At 38.7% G+C, this 13,619-nt stretch overlaps 1 protein-coding gene and 1 pseudogene across 16 annotated transcripts in view; one reads left to right on the forward strand and one right to left on the reverse strand.

The window, feature by feature from the left end:
* Nucleotides 1-13,619, reverse strand: part of PARD3 (par-3 family cell polarity regulator) — a 720,826-nt gene that overhangs the window by 348,312 nt on the left and 358,895 nt on the right. The window lies entirely within an intron of this gene.
* On the forward strand, nucleotides 379-2,712 carry LOC107525075 (polycomb group RING finger protein 6-like; annotated as a pseudogene).

The following is a 13,619-nucleotide window of genomic DNA, read 5'->3' on the forward strand; positions in this document are numbered from 1 at the left end:
TATTGCACTGTCCTTGATATCCAGAATGTGATACCAATGCCAAAAAAAATTACAATATTAAACAAGAACATTAAAGTATTAAATATGTGTTATAGTTGGTATGACACCTTAGCCTAGGGTAAAAAAATGGATTCTGCATACAGAATGATTTTTAAAAATTATGTAACCTCTCTGTCTCAGTTTACTCATTTATAAACTGGGAAGAATAGTATCGACTGAATTTCTTTGCGGATCAAACAGTTAATTAATGTAAAATACTTGAAACACTGCCTCAGGACTATTAAGTGATAAACAGGTGTTCAATATTGCCTTCTATATAAATTTTTTTAAAAATACAACTTGATGCATAACATATCATCTGGTTTTAAAAATAAGTCTATGCCTAGCCGAGTGGCTCAGCTGGTTGGAGCTTCATCCTATGAACCAAAAGTCTGTGGGTTTGATCTCCCAGTCAGGGTACATAAAGCAGGAAACCTATCAATGTTTCTCTCTCACATCAATGTCTCTCTTCCTCTAAAACATATCCTTGGGTAGGATCAAAAGTAAATACATAAATAAAAAAATAAATAAATAAGCCTATATCCTATCTTACATGGACCAAAAGTTTGGTTATAATAAAGCATGCCATTCTCTCTAAGACAACAATGTACTAATACGAGATGATTTTTACCTTTTCCACCTTACCATTGGTATTTCCTTCCAGTTTTTTCAAATCATATAGGTGTTCTTTGTTTATATAGTAATAAAATATAAACACTTTAATTAATGTGTGATTTTATTTCAAAGTTTACAGAAAAAAACACTTTAAACGACTTAATATTCCATCAATTCACTTATCGTAACACATTTTTAAAATTTAGTAACTGGATTTCTAAATAAAAATATTTCAATATTTAGGCTATTTTCTTTGAAAAAAGTCAAAATTAGAATGTTTCAAATGACAATCATTTTAAGGTACTAAATGCCAAGTTACTTTCTAAAAGAATCAAAGCAATTGGTATCAACACCAGCCTCATATCAAACTGTCCATCTTACAGCTTTTATTGTCTGTATTGGAAGACAATTCCCCATCAAACTCTTGCAGATTTACAGGTCTTGAGAACAGAAATAGTATCTCCCTCTCAAGTCCCAAGCAAAGAGCAGGTATCTTAACAGCCCGTTATAGAAGACTCAAGGCTCCTCAGCTCAGGGTTCTTCTCCTGTAACACAACCCACCAAGCATGCAGACCTCCACGGGCACCCACTGGGGACACTTCCATGGGTTTAGGGGGTGAAGGCAACTGAACCAAATATGCTAAGGCTTGTGCTGCTTCCTGTGCTGAAAGTAATAAAATCTTTCATCTCTGTCCCAGGAGTCTCATGTCTTCTGAAAGCTTCCATAAACCTATGGCAGACTAATAGGATAAAATCTTCCCAGTTCTTGGCTGGCTGCCGTGACATACACCACCACCACCACCACCACCAACACCCCTTATTAATCTGACCAGCAAAAAGTCTTGTGGTGGCTTGCGCTACTATCCAGCCGCCTGGTCACTCCTTACCTGGTGTCTGACTCCGGCATGGAGAGGGTCCTGGTGCTGACAAGGGGTAATGCAGGCGCTGTCAACACGGAGGGAGCCGCGGCCATGCAACCCCCACCACCCATCTCCCCCCCTGCCCTCCCCCTGGCGCCCACAGTGGATTAGGAGGGTCTGCTCCCTTTGCCCAGGCAGGGGCTGCTGGCTGCTCGGGCCCAGGACCCTGAGCCGGAGCCGGAGCCAGAGCGCAGCCTGAGCCGCGTGAGGGGCCCCTTCAATGATGGTGAGCTGGAAGAGGATGAGGAAGAGCTCCCAATTAATCTCTCTGGCCCCATACATCTTGTGCTCCATTTGCAGAGGTTACCTAATGGATGCAACTACCATTACAGAATATCTTCCTACATTTTGTAAAAGCTACACTGTAAGACATTTTTACTATAGCAAAAGATGTCCAAAATGCAACATAGTAGTATATATGACACAACGTCTTTATAACATAAGGTTGGGCAGACAGTTACAGGACATAGTGTACAAACTAGTGATCAATCTAGAGAAAGAGAAAAAAAGCAAGTGAATGATTTCTATAAAGAATGAGATCTGGCCTAGACAGTGTGGCTCAGTGGTTGAGTGTCAATCCATGAACCAAGAGGTCACTGGTTCCATTCCCAGTCAGGGCACATGCCCAGACTGTAGGCTCAATCCCCAGTATGGGGCATGTAGGTGTTTCTATCTATCCCTCTCCCTCTCTCCAATAAATAAGTAAATACATACATACATACATTAAAAAAAAATAAGAAGTCTAGAAGTACCTGAACCTGCTGTTCCAGAACCAGTCCCTTCAAGCAAAGGAAGATCTAAGAAAGTATCAATGTTTAGGATTCCACCTGAACTTGATATGTCTTTATGACTAGAGGTCATTAGTGCTAATGAAGGCACGGGACATTTTAAGCCATTGGAAAAGAAATTTGTCTGAGTTTCAGGAGAAGCAACTATTGGACATGTAGACAAATTTCTCAGAAGAAAAATGGATCTTGATCCAGCTTGTCGGGTAGATATCATCTGCGGCAATCACTTGTTGGAGCACACAGTATCAAACTCTAAGGGAAATTTCATATGCAGTAAGTGATGTAGCAGTGCAGGATGTTCTCTGGTCCTTCATTATGGTCTTGTGGTTTCTCCCCTAAAAATTACTTGAAGATTCTAAGTCTTAGCAGGAAGGAGGGAAACAAAATAGGTGTCTTCTACAAGACTGTGTCTCCCAAAGGTTTCCATGAAACGTAACTCCTACCATTGTGTGCTAAGACATAAACATCTATTTTCAACACCAAGCATCCTAACACTTATAAGTACAACTTGGAATGATGGAATGCATCTGTTTTACTAGCAACTATATGTAAAAAGCATGCATAACGGGGAAATTTTCAAAGTATCAAATTTTTAAATTCCTTGTGATTTCAAACACTAGATTTTTCTTCCTAACCTTTGATGTAAATTGGTTACTATTTTGTTCATTGAGCCATATCCCTTTTAAGTTGGTGGTTTGGACTCTGCTCTCTGGAACGGTATCAGGAAAGAAGTATGCTTTTGAAATGAAGATTCAAAGCCAGTCTTTGTTAAATTATACATACTGTACTCAGACAATGACCAAAACTATCGGTCACTTTCGTGTATTGCCATCGTATTTGAACTTTACACACACACACACACACACACACACACACACGGATTTAATTCTGTATAAATCTCTTCTAACATTTAATTATATGTATTTTTTACCAGAAACACTGCTAAAGAGACATTACTCACTGCTACAGGGATAAATGATCATTCTTCTGTGGCCCGTACCATGGCTCTCAGTATAATGAAGGCATTCAGTATAAGGACATACGTCCTTAACATATCTTACAAGAGTGCTTCTTCACAACAATATTTTAATTCCTAGAAAGTTAACTTGATTAACATCTATTTTATTTGAGTACATAGCATGACTATAAATACCTTGTAATGACATTGCTTCCAAAAGTAATAAAAAATTTGAGTTTACTGAATACTTATTCGTTGTTTCCTCAGTAAATCAGTATAATTTCATCCTTCCATTACTTTGTCACTGGGATAAAGAATATGGGTGTTTGAGACCTCACTCATTTGCATACAGAGATTTTCGTTTTAAACAGTATTTTGCCTAGATTAGCATTTTAAAGCTTTCTAAGAGAAATATTTTGTAGACCCTATTTCACTACAGAATTTCCAAGTCTGCACAGAAACAATTACAATTGAGTAAGATTGGCAATTGTTTTATAAAGGATTTAATTCAGTATAAAATCTCTTCTGACATTTAATAAAAAATTTAAAATTTTAAAAAAGTCTTGTTGCTATTCTATTTGAATTTAAGACTACTAGTGAGGTTGAAATATCGTATTTGTGAAATGGTTCATTTTTATCTTATGTAAAATGGAGTGGTAATGCAAGAAAACAGTACTTTATATAAGCAATTTGCTTCTTTTTCCTTTCCTTCTGTCTTTAACAAGGACACACACTTCCTACCACCTTTCCTATCACTGATGTCACAAAGATATTAACTATTTGCTCTTAGATGTAACCTTTAGAAATATTTCCAACCAAAAATGGTCTAGAGGAAAGAACTGTTTAAGAGTGGGGATTGCTTAGAATGTCCATTTCAACAGCTACTTATTACCAAAGTTCCTTGAATCAGAGAAATTAATTAAATGCTGGGAAATCATTTCCTTAGATTTAATAACCCAATCATTTGCTTTTGATTACACAATCTGATCTAATATGTCAGTACTTTTGGTTTCCTTAGGTTGTTCCCTCGGGATATAATTAAATCTGGAATTTCTGATTTGCAAATGCACTAAAAAAATCTCAGTTCATTTTATATGAAAGATTGTCTTATCAATATTTACCAGAAAGTGATGGCTTCAGAGTAAGATTCATTACAATTTTTAGTCTAAATAAATGCATAAATTATATATAGGACAAATAAAAAATATAAAACACAACAGATACTAGTTACTTTCCGATACAAAAATAAAAGATTTGAAATATATATTTAGGTTATACTCAGGGAAAGAAACTGTTTTACTCTTGAAATATTTACTCCTGAAATGATCGTGTTATCTGCTTATTGGTTCTTCAAATAATAGACCAGGTTAAACTGGACTACTAGTGGGAATTTTCTATCTTGAAAAAGTTTACCAGGCAGTATATCAATTCAGTAGAAAATAGGCTTTGTAACTAATAACAAACTAAAATAAAATTTTACTTACTAGACAGTAAGTATATTTTTTTAAGCCACAACACCTAGCCACTTAATGCCACTGCTCCAGAGAATGCATGTGTTTAATGTGTATGAACAATGCACAGTATCTTCAGATGACAAAGCAAAGAGAAATACACTTTCCCTGTAAAGTCAGTTTAGCCTGTTAGATTGGCTTTTCAAGAGCCAGAGCAACCTGTTTTCCCTTATTTGGGAGATCTTTTGAATACCAAATACTGTTTCTTATTCAAATCCTGGAATCTGTCATTAGGCAATTTGTAAAATAAGTCTCCCAGCTCTTTCATTCTGGTTCTGCTTTCTCTCTCTGATCCCTCATTGCCTGATTCATAGATCTGTATCAGCTGTTCTCAGGCTATGGCCAGCCCTTAGAAATTAATTATAAAACCCACTTCCCATTGGCTATAATACTTTGTCTCTGTTGTCTATCATTTTGAAAATCACTTCCATGTGAGAATTCTTTGTAAAAATAGAATTGCAGAGATTTTTAATGCCTATAAATATCCTTGAGGGTAGCATATCAGATATTAATAAAAGTACAACTTCTTAAAAGAATCATCAAACCATGTGAAATTTTGTGATATTGGTAATAATGTTGCTAAGGTGAAAGTAGTTGAGTCACGGAATTGTCTAGGTCAAAGGGACGTGCAGTTACAGACCTCATTCTTTCTGACATTATAAAGAAATACCACCAAGATATAAATCATATGTTAAAAACAGAACCACATATGCCATACTCAACATGCCTAAGGAGAATCCTCTATAGTCCAGGTGTCTTTTCTGTACTTAAAACTCTGACACTGCTAACAATAACACACCCCAACACTCAGCCCTACCTTGCTTCTCTCATAGGACTGGAAATTTTGAAAGGGTCACTTTTAAATCACATCCTCAGGTCAAAATCCTGGGATTTGTATCAAAGCAATGTCACTAACAAAACACTAGGAAAATGTAACCTGAAAAAACCTACCCAAGCACTCCTCCTAATCAAAACTCTTCTAGGGAGTCGAGGAGAGCGAGCTGGAAGTAGACGAGCAAAGCAGGTGGACATGGACATACAGAAATCGATTTGGGATAACCAGAAGATTTTTACCTAGAGGAATAACAAACAACTTCTAGGAACGGGTGTGAAGCTATAACACAACCAGGACTGCACTGACAAATGTCTAACAACTGGCTCTCAAAAAAAAATGAGATGGGGAAAGGGAAGGGGGAGGGGAAGAGGAAGGGGAAGGGAAAGGGGGGAAGGAGAAGGGGAAGGGTGGGAAGGGGGGGAGGGAATGTGAGGGAAGGGGGAGCAGAGGGGAGGGGGGAGGGAAGGGGGAGGACTGAGGGGAAGGCAGGAGTGGGGGGGGAAGGAAAGAAAAGGGAAAAACCTGATTTTGTACTGTTTGTCAACACCTGTGATACAAATTCCTCCCTGCCTCATGGCAAATTTCAAGCTACTGACATGTCACTGAACAGAGTCAGGAAGACATATGCACCATCAGGTAAGTGCCAGCTATGTGAAGGATTACTAAAGTGGCACTTAGTACTGTTAGAAAGAAAAAGTTCTTAGAGAGGAAGGAAACAAGAAGGCGACGTAGCTAACAGTTGTAACTGCCGCCTCCTGCAACCACATCAAAATTACAACTAAAATACAGAACAACCATCACTCAGAACCTCCTGAAATCTGGCTGAGCAGAAGCCCTACAACCAGGGAACTCAAAACGCATCAAGACCAGTATGAGGGGTGGAGACATGGGCGGATCTGGACTGAATCTCAGTGGCGCAGCCGCGGGCCGACACCAGGTGCCGGGTATTAACCCAGTAGGGAAATCTTGGTGGTGGAGGTTCCCCAGAGGAGTGAGAGGTCCCAGCTCCACATCAGGCCCCCCAGCCCAGGGCTCCAGGGCTGGGAAGATAAATCCCCACAACCTTGGGCTGTGAAAACCAGCAGGGACTGTGGCTGAGGGTTGGAGAGGGTACCGGAGTCCCAGGCAGATCCTCTTAAAGGGCCCGCACACGGATGCACTCAGATGCGCTCCCTCTGAGCCCAAGCCCCAGGCAGCAGCTTGGAAAAAACCTGGGACATTTGGGGAGGAACTAACCTGCCTAAAATTGAGGCGAGAGGTGGAGGGGCAGCTTTCTCCCAGGCAGAAGAGTTGGCAGAGGCCATTGCTCCTTTGGTGAGCCCTCCAAACCCAGAGCCCGCAGGCAGGCACTTTCTCTGAATCTCCAGCACCTGAATCATACCTTTCACCCTGCCCCGATAATTCCCAGAGGCCCTGCCCCTCCCTACCTGCAAGCTCATCCAAGCCATTTCCAGTGGCTTTTCTGTGGAAATGCCCTCTCAAGACTTATGCTTAGGACTTTCCTAAAATCTCTCAAACAAGCAGCAGCGTGCCCCATAGGGCTTGATAAGTGGCCCTGACCTGGCACTAGCGGCAGCTGCATTGGTTCATAGCTTGGCCTCTCCTGGAAACCTCCAAGTCCAGCACAAGTAGCAGCCAACCACGGTTTGCTGTGTAGCTCATGCTGGGTGGCCCTGGGCAAGGCACTGGCAGAGGCTGACCTTGCACCTCCCAGGAGGCCCCAGAGACAGTGCACCTGGTGGTCAGACTCAACCACACTGGATTGTAACCCTACCACAGCCACGAGTGACACACTCAAGGGGCGCACTTGGTGAACACCAAAGCTCCACTGAAGTAAATCCTGCTCCATAGGGGTGTCTCCATCACAGCAGCTCTTTGGCTGTAGTTGCAGCTTGTCCTCACAGCCAATTGGCCTGGGGGTCAATGCCTCACAGTGACACCAACAGCAACCAAGGCTCAACTACAACAGGACAGAGCACACAGCCCACACAGGGGACCACCTAGAAGGCCCAGCTCAGATGACTGGGGAGGCTGAGCCCCTGGACCCTACAGGACACCTACTACACAAAGCCATTCTACAAATTCCAGGAGACATAGCAGCTCTATCTAATACACAGAAACAAACACCTGGAAACAGCCAAAATGTGGAGGCAAAGAAACATGTCACAAAGGAAAGAAAAGAAGAAATCTCTACAAGAGGAATGAAATGAAATAGAACCAAGCAACCTAATAGATACAGCGTTTAGAATTGTGGTTATGAGGATGCTCGAGGATATCAGTAAGACTATTACAAAAATAAGTGAGACCATTGATGACATAATAAAGTACCAATTTGAAAGGAAGGCTACACGAACTGAAATGAAGAATAATTTACAGGGAATCAACAGTAGAGTAGAGGATGCTGAGAATCAAATCAGCAATTTGGAACATGAGGGAACAAAAAACACCCAAACAGCACAGCAGCAAAAAGAAAAAAGAATCCAGAAATATGAAAATACTATAAGGAGCCTCTGGGACAACTTCAAGAGGCCCAACATTCGTATTATTGGGGTCCAAAAGGAGAAGAAAGCAAGAAATTGAAAACCTATTTGAAAAAATAATGACAGACATCTTCCCCTACCTGGGGAAAGAAACAGACTTACAAGTCCAGGAAGCACAGAGAGTCCCAAACAAGAGGAACCCAAAGAGACCCACAGCAAGACACATCATAATTAAAATGCCAAAGGTTAAAGACAAAGAGAGATTCTTAAAAAGCAGCAAGAGAAAAGCAATTAGTTACCTACAAGGGAGCATCCATATATGACTGTCAGCTGATTTCTCAACAAAAACTTTGTAGGCCAGAAGGGAGTGACAAGAAATATTCAAAGTGATGAAAAACAAGGAACTACAACCAAGATTGCTCTACCCAGCAAAGCTATCATTTAGAATTGAAGGTCAGATAAAGAGCTTCACAGATAAGAAAAAGCTAAAGGAGTTCATCACCACCAAACCAGCACTACAGGAAATGTTGAAGGGTCTTCTTTAAGAAGCTAATGAACAAAAAAATCTGACGAACTAAATAGACCCAGACACACTGATGTATGTAACAGACGATCATATTTCAGAGGGAAGGGGTGTGGAGGGTGGGAAGAGATTAACCAAAGGAGTTATATGCATATATGTATAACCCATGGACAAAGACAGTAACGGGGTGACGGCCTGGGGAGGGGGTGGGAGTGAGGTGGAGGGGGTCAATAGGGGAGAAAAATTGGACACCTGTAATAGTTGCAACAATAAAGATAAGAGAAAAAAAAAGTTTTTACAAGAGTAATAAAGTATATCAAGAATTTAAAGTATTAACACTACTTCTGAAAATCACACTAGAACAAATCATTGCTTAGTTTTATTTTATATCCTAATAGGGTTATTCATATAGTAGATGTTTAAATATTATTTGAATCAACTAACAAATTACTATCCACCCATAAATTTATAACCACCACCACCACTCTTTAACAGCGAAGGACAATTCTTATCTAAAACTGAACCTGAATTGCAAAAGGCTAGTTAGAAAGGGATTAGGCACTTGCTACCTCTGTGGTGTGTGAGACTGCAGAAAGGCACACCCTTGGAGGGTTCATAGCTGGGGGTGCAGAGCACAGGTTGCATTACACCCCAATTCTCCCCTTCAGCAGGACACCTAAAAGCAGTGGCATAGAGCATAAAATGGCTTTTCAGTGTTTAACAATAATTATACTTGTTAAGCGCATACATTCTAATCAAAACATTTTATTTTATCTTACGGGTATTTTAGTTAAGCACTGAAAAGAACTTTATATGGAGTAATTGCCTCAGAGGATAAAGATAGACAGAAAGTGAGAAAACAAGAATGGTAATAACATTAAACAACTTCATAAATGTACCAGGAACTAGGCACATGCTGTTCCTGTTTACAAATAAAGAACTTCAGCCCACAGTGGTTAAGTAACCCATCCCTCACTACACAGCTACCAATCATCTGAATCAGGTGAGCATGTATAAATCTACCAACACTCAAAGGAGAGCTCCCTGAGAGCAGAAAGGCAGGTGACCTGTAAAGATTACAGCACACACATTACCAGCACCACCAGGCATAAATAAAAAATGAGTTTACTGGAGAAGATCTCACAAGTAGGTAAGGAGCAGAGCACCCACAATCACCTCTCCTGTCCTATTGTCATTTCAATCACTCTAAGCAGACATAGCTGAAGTATCTGAGCTATAAAAAGGGGTACAGGAGAACAGCCCCACTGGTGATACTTTACACATTTACAAGGAGGGCAGGGGGAGAAGTTGCAGAAACCATCATTACTAATGCACAAGAACTCCCTGGTTAAATGAGGCCGGGTCAGAAAAAAAGCAGCCTGCAGAGATCAGAAGTACTTCCAGTAAGCACACTCAGTGGGAGGATCCAGGGTCAGGCTTTCCTCAGGCATTTTTGCACTCAGTTACTGATTACAGTGTCCTAAACTTGAAGTTGAGTGCTAGAATACACTGGATTACTAAGGTAACAACCTAACGCAAAATGAAACTGAAAACATGGCCAGACCCTTACAGATATTAGCATCAGCATCCATTTGGTGGAGACAGAATGTGGAAGGTGAGAGTAAAGAAGTAGAAGCGGCTGCAGATGAAATAGCATCTGAGTTTGAGGCTTTATATTCCTTAAATAAAGATCCTAAATTGGGATGGTGAAATACCTTTTATTTCCTGAGCTGCAATGGTCAATATTCAGGTAAGGATGAGTTTACTTTGCAATTTAAAAGAAAATGAAAAGAACTTGAATTACATAAAATTTCCTTTCCCAAATTTTTATTTAAAAAAGCTTCAAACCTCCATAAAATTGAATATACTCAAAACAAAGTACCCTTCACCTAAATTCACTAAGTCCTAATATTTGTCTATATTTGCTTATAGGTTTTACTCTTGAACCATCAAGATTAAGTTATCACTGATGTTCCTAAGGTGACTTGAAGATAACAAATTATCTTCAAAAATTAAAAATGGAATTCAGTTTATTAGGTTTGTTTTAAATTTGGAGAAATTTGTGTAAGGCAATGATGGGATCATATATCTTAATGGTTTCCAACTGCATTTATTTCTCTTCAGCTTTTCTGACATTTCAGAGAGAGAGAGAAGAGAAGAGAGAGAGAGAGAAGAAGAGAGAGAAGAGAGAAGAAAAAAGAGAGAGAAAGAGAAAGAAATTAGGTTTAAATTGCAAAAGATCAGAAATTTAGGCCCAGCTATTCCACAGATACTTTTTCAATACAGTACAAATAAAAACACCCTTGGTTTAATAAATTATAATGTAATTTTACAAAAGTTTCCATAAAGCGTAATGACCACTCTAAAAAGGATTAAGGTTTGCGTTTTAGAGAATGTGGAAAGTAGCAAGGCAGGTATAAAATCAAATGATAAAGAATAAATTGTAACTTTTATTCAGTAAAAGCATATTTATAAAATTTTTTCTGAAGTCTATAAAAATTGTTTCTTTTTAAAAAAAATATGTCTTTATTGATTTCAGAGAGAGGAAGAGAAAGGGAGAGAGAGCTAGAAACACCAGTGATAAGAGTCATAAATTGGCTGCAGAGCTCCCACTGGGGATCAAGCCCAAAACCCAGGTGTATGCCCTGACCAGGAATCAAATCACGATCTTCTGGATCACAGGCCAATGCTCAACCGCTGAGCCAGGTTGGATGTGCAAGCCAAAAGTTTTTTAATGAAGGTGGGGAGGAGGGCTAGAAAAATCTTAGAAGCTTAGAGAACCAACTTTTATATATCACATGCACTGGCTAAAATATTCATGAACTGAGGTTCTAGCTATGTTTACTTCAGCCTAGATACCTCTTTTAAATTTAAATAAAACATCAACCTACATAAGAAGTATTACAGCCATGAATAAATAAAAGTACAAGTAAATAAAAGTTTGTTTTGCTTACAGAAGAGAAACTTAGTCATAATGCTAGTACTTCTTATTAATGTATTAAGAAACGTATAAAGTGTTTACAGTTCTAGTACAATCAGAAAAATAGACTGATTATCTATCTTGGCTATATATTTTTTAATTATCAAAGAATTTTAACCATATATATAAACATATGAAAAGTATAACCACCTAATACTTATGGAAAATACTGATTACATACCACAAATTTGTTTCAAATACAAAAAATTATAACCTAGCATTTCCTACAGAACAGACTGTTACATATAATTTGCTTACTATCCGATCCAGCAAAGCCTTATATCTAAAGACACACAACAGGCTGGGCTCCTAATGAATAGTACTTGACTATATAAAATTTACAGCAATTACTAGGACAAGGTGAGTAGCAGAGAATAACAATAAATTTTATATTGTTTTGATTAGCATATTATATAATTAAAATAACTAACATTTATTGAATACTGAACTACATAACTTGATCTAACCCTCACAAAAATCCCCGAGAAAGGTTTTTCTATGTACCACTTTTACAAATAAGAAAATCAAAACAGGAAAGAGTCAAATCAATGTGACCAAGGTCCCACAGCTAAGGGCAACAGCAATTTAGCTTTTTCTGGATCGACGTTAACCACTATGGTATGATCATTAAAATTTCTGAATAACTGTACTAGGAAGAAAGAGTTAATTTCCCCAATTGTTCAGATGAGGAAATGGCAGACAGAGAGGTTGGTCTAATAAACCCCTCAGAGGAAGTAGAATCTAAGCCTCTGGTTGAGGGCGGAAGACAGCAGGCCCTCATAGGGAACAAAATAGCTTTAACTCACTGTCATAAAAACAGTATAAACTGACTGGTATGCTGTGGAAAGATCATTAATTGAAATAAATGATTTGGATTTCCTCAAGATTTTAACACAATCCATTTTTCCAGAGAGGTTTGTAAAATATTCATTTTCGTTAAGTAACCATTTCATTTCAGGTTCTGCTCTTCCAGGAAACCAGAGAGTAAGTAGCTTACTCAAGAAGTATGAACTAGGATCCCATTTGGTCTACCTGAATAACATCCCTGTCCAACCACTCCATCTTTAAGCAAGCTGATGTCTTAGAGCAATCTTTCAATACACACGTGATCAGAGATTGAATTAAGTAATGATATACTGCTGATTCAAAAGGTGAAGGACATCTGAGGCAAAGGAATAGAATATTTATTTCAAAAGAAGGAATGGAAGGCCCACAGAGCATGGAATATACATGAGATCATGGTAGGATACAAGGCCTAAAAAAGTTCAGTTGGAATTTGCGTTGCAGAGTACAGATTATACCAAGCTAATGACTTTAATTTTAAAACAGTGCAGTAGGAAGTTTCTTCATGCTTTTAAACTTGAAGGCGATGCAATACAAGTTTGGTTTGAAAAATTAAGCCAATAAAAATATGGAGAATTGACTAAAAAAGGAACAGATGGTAGGAGACAAATATTATATCAGTCCAGTCAAAAGACACACTGCTGAAGTTAGGACAGGTGTTATGAAAGTAGAAAGATACACATATATATAACAAGAGTAAAGATAGAACATATAATACCTAGCAATAGATAAAACATGAAGAAGTAGAAAAAAATGAAAGAAACAAATTTGAAAACCTGGGAGACTCCTGGCAACAAGAAATAAGAGAATCATATACAATTACAGAATTTTCTATGTGTAGGGAAACATTTGGAAATTATATACAATTTCACAAGGGGTGATGTCATTCTGGCATACAGAGGTTACAATGTATTGCACAGCTGAATGGAGAATCAGGTCCAGAACAGGGGGTTTCAACTCACATTGCCCTTTAGACTAAGGACCACTCCCTCTCTGTTACACTATGGAGAAAGTATAAAGACAGTTCAAAGACTTATAATAGAAGTACCCAGCTAGTATTTGTGGGTAAGTGCAAGGCTGGAGGGTACAGAAACTTACAGGTGACACCAAGAAGATAATATAAAACC

Source organism: Miniopterus natalensis, chromosome 1 (genome assembly GCF_054644295.1).
Source record: "Miniopterus natalensis isolate mMinNat1 chromosome 1, mMinNat1.hap1, whole genome shotgun sequence".
In the NCBI taxonomy this organism is placed as follows: domain Eukaryota; kingdom Metazoa; phylum Chordata; class Mammalia; order Chiroptera; family Miniopteridae; genus Miniopterus; species Miniopterus natalensis.